The sequence below is a fragment of the Stigmatopora argus genome, chromosome 20, assembly GCF_051989625.1.
Source record: "Stigmatopora argus isolate UIUO_Sarg chromosome 20, RoL_Sarg_1.0, whole genome shotgun sequence".
In the NCBI taxonomy this organism is placed as follows: domain Eukaryota; kingdom Metazoa; phylum Chordata; class Actinopteri; order Syngnathiformes; family Syngnathidae; genus Stigmatopora; species Stigmatopora argus.
This window is the reverse complement of record NC_135406.1, coordinates 2523006-2534265: the sequence shown is the minus strand read 5'-3', so window position 1 is coordinate 2534265 and position 11260 is coordinate 2523006. Positions and strand designations below refer to the sequence as shown.

Here is an 11260-nt window from a genome sequence, read left to right as displayed (position 1 = left end):
GGGGAGTCGTAACAGTCCAACAAGTCATTTAGTGTCAAGTTGCATCATCCGAAGACCATTCATGAAGATGTATTGTCGCTGCATGCTGACATCCAAGTAAGTCCTATTTGTAGTTTTATTTTTAACCCCCCCCAAAATTGGCCTTTTGACATTCTTGTCCCAACGATATTAAACTTGTCATGTTTCCCACAGGCCGTTTAATTACCTGAAGAACATTAATGTCGTCTGCTTTTGGAAAAAACATCCAAATAATTCGATCATTTGCCATAATTATTTAATCTATGATGAATCAAATCATCATATAAAGCTAAATAAGTCACCAAATGGATACTGTCTCCTACTCAACTAAAATATTTAACCAAAATAAGGATTGTTATTCCAAGCTAATGTAGAACTTTCTATTTTGCCCACAGGATATTCAATAACAAGCAGAATCATTTGTGGGTAAGATATATATATATATATATATATATATATATATATATATATATATATATATATATATATATATATATATATATATATATATATATATATATATATATATCTATATATATATATATATATATATATCTTATGTATTTATTTTTTCTTCACCAAAATGATATACACTTTGTTACTCTTCCTCACAGGTTATTTAATTGCAAGTTGTGCCATTTTTGAAGACAATCTCCAGGACTTCAATCTAGATATGCTCACACAAGTAAGACCTTTTTTCAAATTTCATTTTGAATTATTTTATTATACCAAAAGGCTATTAAATTGCAAGTTAAAACAGTTTGAAGATAATCCCCAAGAGTTTCATCTATATATATATGATCCTTTTTTTATCCAAAAATATTTCACATTTCTCCACAAGTCATCTAATTGTAAGTTGAACCATTTTGAAACCAATTTCCAGATATTTAATCTATATATGCTCATACAATGAACAAGTATGTTTAATCCAAAATAATTTTACAATTCTCCACAGGTCATCAAATTGCAAAGTAAACTATTGGTATACATATCCTCAAATGTTTCAAGATATTCACATACAAGTAAAATAACATTTTATTTTTTTGGTCCAAATAATTTCCACATTTCGCCACTAGTCATTATAATACAAGTTGTACCATTTTGAAAACAAACCCTGAAAATTGCATATATGTGCACTTATAAAATTATATCTGATTTTGAATAATTTTTTTAACCCATGTTATTCTACAGCTACTCTAATTACATAAAGCCTATCTGATGAAAAACTGCCATCGTTGAAAATCATCTCAACACATAAATAAAAGTATATTTTACAAATGATTTTTACAATATAGTTTTTAGTCGTGTAATAATTATTCATTTGAAGGGCGAAAAACACCGTATTTATCTTTTTTTTTTTTTTTTTTTGAAGGTAAAAAGCCTTACCATGCGTGGTCGAATTTTATCTTATCTTAATCGGTTTATGTTTTTGTCCGAGTAAACCGTGCACATTAATGTTTGCTGACAGGTGCGTGTGCTGTGACGTCATAAAACTGCGCCGGTACGTCATATGAACCGGAAAAGGGAGCGAAGATTTAAATTGTTTGGCGTGCTCATTTGGCTTGTCAATGTCACGAGCATTGTTTCACCAACAATTTCAACTGTTTTGTTGCTTTTCGGCGTCTCAAGTCCACAAGTAAGGAGTTTTTCTTTAAATACGTGAACTGCCTTTAAATTGTGTTTCAGACTTTGCTTGGGTGGTTTCATATCGTCCACTAAAGTCATTGGGAAGGTAAGAAATGCCATCATTTTCTACTGAATGTTTTTCGAAATGTCTACTTGGATTCTAAACGTTGTTTATTTTATTCTTTATGTATTTTGTTTTTTGAGTGTTTCTAGGCAAATTGGTTTGGCGCAGGTGTGCGTTTCTGCCCACCGCATCTCGTTTGCTTGTCCCTGACGAAGACTTTGACGAGGCCATGCTGAAGAAGTTATCAAGTTAAGTGAAATGTTTCCATTGTAGGTGTAGCATGCCTTAAAAGTATTCAAATCATCGACTGCAACGGATGAAGGGATGAAGACGAATGACTGATCTCTGACAGAGACGTACAACAATTGGGCTAGCCGTCAACGGTGGTCTATGTCCTACTCGCGTCGACTGGGAGGTTGCTAGCCTAAATTCAGAGTCGACGGGACTAAGACGTGGAGGGCTGTACGCGGTGACCCCAATTGTTGGAGTCCTCTGTCGGGAATGGTCCATTCGTCTTCTTCCCCTCGTTTGTTGCAGTCAAGGGTAGTGGACGATTGGAATACTTTGATGGCATTGTTGCGAAATCTACATAAGAATAATAAAGGCAAAATGAATGAGTGGAATGTTTTTTCCAGCACAAGAATTGTGAGGATTGCGAGGCAGTGACGAGAAGAGTTCCTGGAAAATAGTTAAGCACACAGTGGTTTGTAGCCGACGCAATGTTTATCGGCACTTTTGTTTAACTCTCCTGCATCTGTGTCAGTGTTTCAGAAAAATGGAGGAGTTCAACGACACACTTGGACAGTGGTGGCTTCCTCACTAAGCTGGTTCAGCACGGACGACCCTGATGAGACCCAGAGAAGAAGTTATCAAGTTAAGTGAAATGCTTCCATTGTAGTTGCAACATGCCCTAAAAGTATTCCAATCATCGATTGCCATTGACGGCAACAGATGAAGGGATTAAGATGAATGAACGATCTCTGACAGACGTATAACAATTGGGCTAGCCGATAACTGTGGTCTATGTCCGACTCGCGTCGACCGGGAGGTTGCTAGCCTAAATTCAGGGTCGACGGGGCTTGGATGTGGAGCGCTGAACGCGGCGACTCCAATTGTTGGAGCGCACTGTCTGGAATTGTCCATTCGTCTTCCTCCCCTCGTTTGTTGCAGTCAATGGCGGTGGAAGATTGGAATACTCTGATGGCATTGTTGTGAAATCAACTTTAAACATGACTTGGGGAAAAATAAAGACAATTTGTATTTCAGGACAAAAACTGTGACGATTGCGAGACAGCGACGAGAAGAGTTCCTGGGGAAGTAGTTTAGCATGCAGTGGTTTGTAGCCGACGCCATGTTTGATGCAGTTTTTGTTTAGTGCATTTGTGTCAGTGTTTCAGAAAAATGGAGTGGCGTGTGGACTCAAAGGACATTCATGGACGGTGGTGACTTGTGAGCAAAAAGCGAATGATTTGGCTGAAATGGCATCAAAATGGGAGTTTCTGTTTGGCAATTGGGTAAGAGCTGCCCTTAATGTGCATGCACACATCTTGCTCCCTCACTTAGCTTGTCCTTGACGCGAGACCTTGACGAGGCCATGCTGAAGACGTTATCAAGTTAAGTGAAATGCTTGCATTATAGTTGTAGCATGCCTTTTAGTCTTCAAAATCGTCTGTTGCCATTGACTGTAACAGATGAATGAATAATCCCTGATAGAGCTGTTTGACAATTGGGCTTGCCACGGCGGGTGTTCCGGGTCCGATCTCCGTCCATTCTGAATTTTGGCTAGCAACCTCCCGGTGGACAGGAGTCGGATGTGGAGCAATGTTGATGGCTTGCACTATTGTTGGATGCCTCGAAGATCATTCATTTTCGTCTTTTATGGATAAATGGCAATGGATGATTGGAATATTGTTATGAAATGTACATATGACTGCAAAAAAGACCATTTGAATGAGTGGACTACTGGCTAAATGTAAGTTTGTTTTGTTTTTTTCCCCCAGGACAAGAATTGTGAAGGTTGTGAGAAAGTGACAAGAGGACATCTGTGGACAGGGTAAGAGTCAACCTCAATGTTGACGTAAACCAGAAGATTGTTGGTGGTAATTGCAACTCTCTAATGCCGATGTTTGTCTTGCTTCCTTAGTCATGATCTGTTTTTCGTGGAGGAACTGATCTCCAGATCAGATGTCATCAAATTAAGTACAATGGTTCTACTTTTACTAAAACACGGATTATCTAGTAGCTGAACACAGTGTGAAAGTATTCAAATCATCTGTTGTCATTGACTGGAAAGGATGAGGGGAAGAAGATGAATCGATAATTCCTGATAGGGTTGTCCAACAATTGAGGTCGTCATCGAGTGTTCCATGTCTGACTTGCATCCATTCTGAATTTTGGCTAGCAACCTCCCGGTGGATGCAGGTCGGACGTGGAGTTTCGTCGACGGCGTGCACTATTGTTGGATGTCCCTGTTGAGAATTGTTAATTTATTATTCTGACCCTTTGTGTGGAATGGGCAATGGATGATATGAATACAAGTGGACTCATAGCTAAATCTTGGCTGTTTTTCCAGGACAAGATTTGAGGAGTGAGTTTTTTTTGTGGACAGCCTTGATGGTCCCCAGATGAGATGTGGTCAAGTTAAGTACAATTCCTCCAATTTTATTAACACACAGATTTTTTTGTAGCTGAACATGCTGTGAAAGTATTTAAATCATTTGTTGCCATTGACTGGAACAGACGAGGTGAAAATGATGAATCAATGAACCTTGATAGGGCTGTCCAACAATTGGGATTGTCATCGAAGGTGTTCCATGTCTGACTTGCGTCCATTCTGAATTTTGGCTAGCAACCTCCCGGTGGACGCCGGTCGGATGTGGCGTGTCGGTGATGGCGTGCACTATTGTTGGATGTCCCTGTTGAGAATCATTCATTTGTTTTCTTACTCTTGTCTTTTATGGGCAATGAATGATTGAAATATTTTCATGGTGTTACAAAATATACTTGTACATGACTGCAAAATAATAATAAAACATTTTATGCAGGCTACTATTTTTCTTTTTCCCCCAGGACAAGAATTGTGAAGGTTGAGATGGCACAATGAGAAGAGTTCCTGGGAAATACTTTGACTATGCAGCAGTTTGTAGCCGACGCTATGTTTCAGTGCTTCTAATTAACTCTTCTGCCTCATTGTTTCAGAAACATGGAGTGGTGTGTGGACTTGAAGGAGAATCTTGAACAGCGTTTGCTGCAGTCAATGGTAGTGGACGATTGGAATACTTTGATGGCATTGTTGCGAAATCTACTTAGAAATAATAAAGACAATTTGAATGCGTGGACTCGTAGCCTAATGAATGTTTTTCCAGGACAAGAATTGTGAAGATTGCGAGGCAGTGATGAGAAGAGTTCCTGGAAAATAGTTTAGCACGCAGTGGTTTGTAGCCGACGCAATGTTTATCGGCACTTTTGTTTAACTCTCCTGCATCTGTGTCAGTGTTTCAGAAAAATGGAGGAGTTCAACGACACACTTGGTCAGTGGTGGATTCCTAACTAAGCTGGTTCAGCATGGACGACCTTGATGAGCCCCAGAGAAGAAGTTATCAAGTTAAGGAAAATGCTTCCATTGTAGTTGTAACATGCCCTAAAAGTATTCCAATCAACCATTGCCATTGACGGCAACAGTTGAAGGGATGAAGACGTATGAACGATCTCTGACAGACATACAACAATGGTGTTAGCTGACAACGGTGGTCTCTGTCCTACTCGCGTCGACTGGGAGGTTGCTAGCCTAAATTCAGAGTCGACGGGACTAGGACGTGGAGCGCTGAACGCGGCGACCCCAATTGTTGGAGTCCTCTGTCGGAATGGTCCATTCGTCCTCTTCCCCTCGTTTGTTACAGTCAATGGCGGTGGAAGATTGGAATACTCTGATGGCATTGTTGTGAAATCTACTTTAAACATGACCTGGGTGGAAAAATAAAGACAATTTGTTTTTCAGGACAAAAACTGACGATTGCGAGACAGCGACGAGAAGAGTTCCTGGGGAAATAGTTTAGCACGCAGTGGTTTGTAGCCGACGCCATGTTTGATGCAGTTTTTGTTTAGTGCATTTGTGTCAGTGTTTCAGAAAAATGGAGTGGTGTGTGGACTCAAAGGACATTCATGGACCGTGGTGGCTTGTGAGCAAAAAGCGAATGAGTTGGCTGAAATGGCATCAAAACGGGAAGTTCTGTTTGCCAATTGGGTAAGAGACGCCCGAAATGTGCATGCAAACATCTTGCTCCCTCACTTAGCTTGTCCATTTGAATGAGTGGACTCATGGCTAAATGTAAGTGTTGATATTTATTTTGTATTTATTTCCCCCAGGACAAGAATTGTGAAGGTTGTGAGAAAGTGACAAGAAGAGGACATTTGTGGACAGGGTAAGAGTCAACCTCAATGTTGACCTAAACCAGAAGATTGTCTGTGGCAATTGCAACTCTTTAATGCCGATGTTTGCCTTGCTTCCTCACTTAGTCACGATCTGTTTCTCGTGGATGAACTGTGATCCCCAGATATGTATTCAAATCATCCATTGATTGGAACAGACAAGAAGAAGAATCAATGATCCTTGTGTAATGGGTGATGGATGATATGAAGTGGACTCATGGCTAAATCTTAGCTGTTTTTCCAGGACAAGATTTGAGAAGATTGTGAGGAGTGAGTTATTTTTGTGGACAGCCTTGATGGTCCCCAGATGAGATGTGATCAAGTTAAGTACAATTGCTCCAATTTTATTAACACGTGGATCTTTTTGTAGCTGAACATGCTGTGAAAGTATTTAAATCATCTGTTGCCATTGACTGGAACAGACAAGGTGAAGATGATGAATCAGTGAACGTTAATAGGGATGTCCAACAATTGGGATTGTCATCGAGGGCGTTCCATGTCTGACTTGCGTCCATTCTGAATTTTGGCTAGCAACCTCCCGGTGGACGCCGGTCGGATGTGGCGTGTCGGCGATGGCGTGAACTATTGTTGGATGACTCTGTTGAGAATCATTCATTTGTTTTCTTACCCTTGTCTTTTATGGCCAATGGCAAAGAATGATTGAAATATTTTCATGGTGTTATGAAATGTACTAGTACATGTCTGCAAAAAATAAAGAAATTTTTAATATGCTAAATGAAGGCTAGATATTTCTTTTTTCCCAGGACAAGGATTGTGAATGTTGTGATGGCACGATGAGAAGAGTTCCTGGGGAAATAGTTTAGCACGCAGTGGTTTGTATCTGATGCCATGTTTGACTGCATATTCCTTTAACTCCCCTGCATTTGTCTGTGTTTCTGAATGTGCATGCAAACATCTTGCTTCCTCACTTGTCCCTGACGCAAGATTTTGACGAGGCCATGCTGAAGAAGTTATCAAGTTAAGTGAAATGCTTGCATTATAGTTGTAGCATGCCTTTTAAGTCTTCAAAATCGTCTGTTGCCATTGACAGTAACAGACGAATGAATAATCTCGGATAGAGCTGTTTGACAATTGGGCTTGCCACGGCGGGTGTTCCGGATCTGATCTCCATCCATTCTGATTTTTGGCTAGCAACCTCCCGGTGGACACGGGTCGGATGTGGAGCAATGTTGATGGCTTGCACTATTGTTGGATACCTCTGTTGAGAATCATTCATTTGTTTTCTTACCCTTGTGTTTTATGGCCAATGGCAATGCATGATTGAAATATTTACATGGTGTTACAAAATAAACTTGTACATGACTGTGAAAAAATAATAAAGACATTTTGAATAAGAATGGTTAAATGGTTAAATGCAGACTACTATTTTTCTTTTTCCCCAGGACAAGAATTGTGAAAGTTTTGATGGCACGATGAGAAGAGTTCCTGGGAAATACTTTGACTACGCATCAGTTTGTAGCCGATGCTATGTTTGTCAGTGGTTCTGTTTAACTCCCCTGCCTCACTGTTTCAGAAACATGGAGGTGTGTGTGGACTTGAAGGAGAATCTTGGACAGCTGTGGGTTCACAGATGAAGTTGAATTTCAGAGAATGTAACAAGTGTAATGGTACTATAGTAGCTGTAGTATGCCTTAAAAGTAACCAAATCACCCACTGCCATTCATTGCAACAGATGGGGTGAAGATTAATGATGGAACTTTGGCACAGATGTCCAACAATTGAGTTCTCCGTCAGAGGTGTTCCATGTCTGAGCCATGTCGACTAGGTGGCTATTCACATTCGCCGGAATAAAACGTGGGGTGCTGTCTGTCTGTAGTGGCTAAGGTTGGTGGTGGTTAGAATTACTAATAGCGGTTTTAGTGTAACTGTTAATGGAAGTGGTAAAATGAATGGAAAGGTCAACGTCATGGTAATGCCAAATTTAATGCTAAATTAAATAGAAATGGTAAACCTAATGGTAATGGTGAACTTAATGGAAATGATAAATTTAATCCTGAAGCTAATGATAATGCCAAACTAAATGGTAATGGTAAATAAAATGCTAAACATAATTAAAATGGTAAACAAAATGCTATATGTAATGGTAAACATAATTGAAATGATGAACATAATGCAAAATGTATTTGTAATGGAAAATCAAATGCCAAATGAAATGGAATTGCTAAACTAAATAGGAATGGTATATTAAATGTAAAAATAATTGAAATGGTAAAATAAATGCTAAACTGAATTGTAATGGTTAACTAAATAGCGATAAATGGAAATGGTAAATTAAATGCAGAGGAATGGAAATGTTAAATAAAATGAAAATAATGAACCAAATGCTAAAGTAAGAGGTAATGGTAAACCAAATGCTCAACTTAATGAAAATGCTCAACTTAATGGAAATGTTCAACTTCATTGTGATTCCAGAACTTTTTTTTTTAACTGTGCTAAAACTAGATTTTTTTTATCAAATTGCAGAATAGTAAAATCCATAAAACAAAATAGTGTAAAGTACATTTTGAATGTTACACATTAGTCAAACATAAATTATTTCCATGGTCGAGTGGCAGCATCAGTGCTCACAACCAGTGTTGGCAAAATCTTAAAGTCAAATGTTGGTTTGCTCCATGATGTCACACCATTGGGGATTGCAATTCTCATAATGTTTATTGAGGTAAAGAAACGGATAAATATAACTTCCAATCATATCATTCTAGAAATCACTGTGATCCAGTTGCAAAGACATTGGGTCAGGATCTGAGGTGGACACAATTTCTAATCAGAAGTGAGTACAAATCTACTCCTTGCAATTCTCAAATTGTTTCCCGATGGTATTGAGGTAATGAAGAGGAGAAATATAACTTCTAATCATTTTCTTTCAGTTGTTGCTGTGGTCCAGTGGCAAAGACATGGGGTCAGAGCTTGAGGTGGGAACAGGTTCAAATCAAGAGTGAGTTCACTTCCACTCTTTCCAATACTCAAACTGTTTATTGAGGTACTGAAAAGGATAAATATAACTTCCAATCATTTTCTTTCAGTTGTTGCTGTGGTCCAGTGGCAAACACATTGGGTCAGAACTTGAGGTGGGAACAGGTTCAAATCAAGAGTGAGTTCACTTCCACTCTTTCCAATTCTCAAACTGTTTATTGAGGTACTGAAAAGCATAAATATAACTTCCAATTACTTCATTTCAGAAGTCACTGTGGCCCATTGGCAAAGACAATGGGTCAGAACTTGAGGTGGGAACAGGTTCAAGTCAGGAGTGAGTTCAATTCCACTCTTTGCAATTCTCAAATTGTTTACCGGGGTAATGAAAAGGATAAATATAACTTCCAATCACTTCATTTCAGAAGGCACTGTGGTCCAGTGGCAAAGACAATGGGTCAGAACTTCAGGTGGACTCAAGTTCAAATCAGGAGTGAGTTCAATTCCACTCTTTGCAATTCTCAAATTGTTTACCGAGGTAATGAAAAGGATAAATATAACTTCCAATCACTTCATTTCAGAAGTCACTGTGGTCCAGTGGCAAAGACAATGGGTCAGAACTTGAGGTGGGAACAGGTTCAAATCAGGAGTGAGTTCAATTCCACTCTTTGCAATTCTCAAATTGTTTACCGAGGTAATGAAAAGGATAAATATAACTTCCAAACACTTCATTTCAGAAGTCACTGTGGTCCAGTGGCAAAGACAATGGGTCCGAACTTCAGGTGGACTCAAGTTCAAATCAGGAGTGAGTTCAATTCCACTCTTTGCAATTCTCAAATTCTTTACCGAGGTAATGAAAAGGATAAATATAACTTCCAAACGCTTCATTTCAGAAGTCACTGTGGTCCAGTGGCAAAGACATTGCTCAGAACTTGAGATGGTGAAGTTCAAATCAGGAGTGGGTTCGAATCCACTCACAGCTCTCAAAATAAGAGAGTAAATGACATAAGTGGGGTCAAATCCACTAACAGCTCTCAACTTAAGAGAGTAGGTGTGGTCAGAAACTGACAAGTGGGGTCAAATCCACTAACAGCTCTCAACTTAAGAGAGTAGGTGTGGTCAGAAACTGACAAGTGGGGTCAAATCCACTAACAGCTCTCAACTTCAGAGAGTAGGTGTGGTCAGAAACTGACAAGTGGGGTCAAATCCACTAACAGCTCTCAACTTCAGAGAGTAGGTGTGGTCAGAAACTGACAAGTGGGGTCAAATCCACTAACAGCTCTCAACTTAAGAGAGTAGGTGTGGTCAGAAACTGACAAGTGGGGTCAAATCCACTAACAGCTCTCAACTTCAGAGAGTAGGTGTGGTCAGAAACTGACGAGTGGGGTCAAATCCACTAACAGCTCTCAACTTCAGAGAGTAGGTGTGGTCAGAAACTGACAAGTGGGGTCAAATCCACTAACAGGGGGTAGGAGGTAGAGTAGGGGGTAGGAGGTAGGGTAGAGGGAGGAGGTAGAGGGAGGAGGTAGAGGGAGGAGGTAGAGGGGGGAGGTAGAGGGGGGAGAGTAGGAGGGAGGGGGGAAAGTAGGAGGGAGGAGAGTAGGAGGAGGGAGGAGAGTAGGAGGAGGGAGGGGGGAGGAGAGTAGGAGGAGGGAGGGGGGAGGAGAGTAGGGGGAGGAGAGTAGGAGGAGGGAGGAGAGTAGGAGGAGGGAGGGGGGAGGAGAGTAGGAGGAGGGAGGGGGGGAGGAGAGTAGGGGAGGAGAGTAGGGGGAGGAGAGTAGGGGGAGGAGAGTAGGGGGAGGAGAGTAGGGGGAGGAGAGTAGGGGGGAGGAGAGTAGGAGGAGAGTAGGGGGAGGAGAGTAGGGGGAGAGTAGGGGGAGGAGAGTAGGGGGGAGGAGAGTAGGGGGGAGGAGAGTAGGGGGGAGGAGAGTAGGGGGAGGAGAGTAGGAGGAGGGAGGAGAGTAGGAGGAGGGAGGGGGGAGGAGAGTAGGGAGGAGAGTAGGGGGAGGAGAGTAGGGGGAGGAGAGTAGGAGGGAGGAGAGTAGGGGAGGAGAGTAGGAGGAGAGTAGGAGGAGGGAGGGGGAGGAGAGTAGGAGGAGAGTAGGAGGGAGGAGAGTAGGAGGGAGGAGAGTAGGAGGGAGGGTAGGAAGCGTAAAATAGGTAGAGTAGAAAAGATAGTGTACATAGAATAAA

General features: G+C 40.8%; 3 long non-coding RNA genes across 3 annotated transcripts; all 3 read left to right on the top strand.

Annotated features, from left to right (window-relative positions):
- Window positions 1-1500: 1500 nt before the first annotated feature.
- Window positions 1501-2600, top strand: LOC144065969 (uncharacterized). The gene is made up of 3 exons (XR_013297366.1): window positions 1501-1750; window positions 1858-1956; window positions 2344-2600. It is a non-coding gene; the product is annotated as an uncharacterized LOC144065969 (long non-coding RNA).
- Window positions 2601-4390: 1790 nt separating this feature from the next.
- Window positions 4391-7003, top strand: LOC144065776 (uncharacterized). Its single transcript, XR_013297289.1, has 3 exons — window positions 4391-4967; window positions 5074-5951; window positions 6074-7003. It is a non-coding gene; the product is annotated as an uncharacterized LOC144065776 (long non-coding RNA).
- Window positions 7004-7057: 54 nt separating this feature from the next.
- On the top strand, window positions 7058-9062 carry LOC144066027 (uncharacterized). The gene is made up of 4 exons (XR_013297379.1): window positions 7058-7764; window positions 7830-7981; window positions 8860-8927; window positions 9025-9062. It is a non-coding gene; the product is annotated as an uncharacterized LOC144066027 (long non-coding RNA).
- The last annotated feature ends 2198 nt before the right edge of the window (window positions 9063-11260 follow it).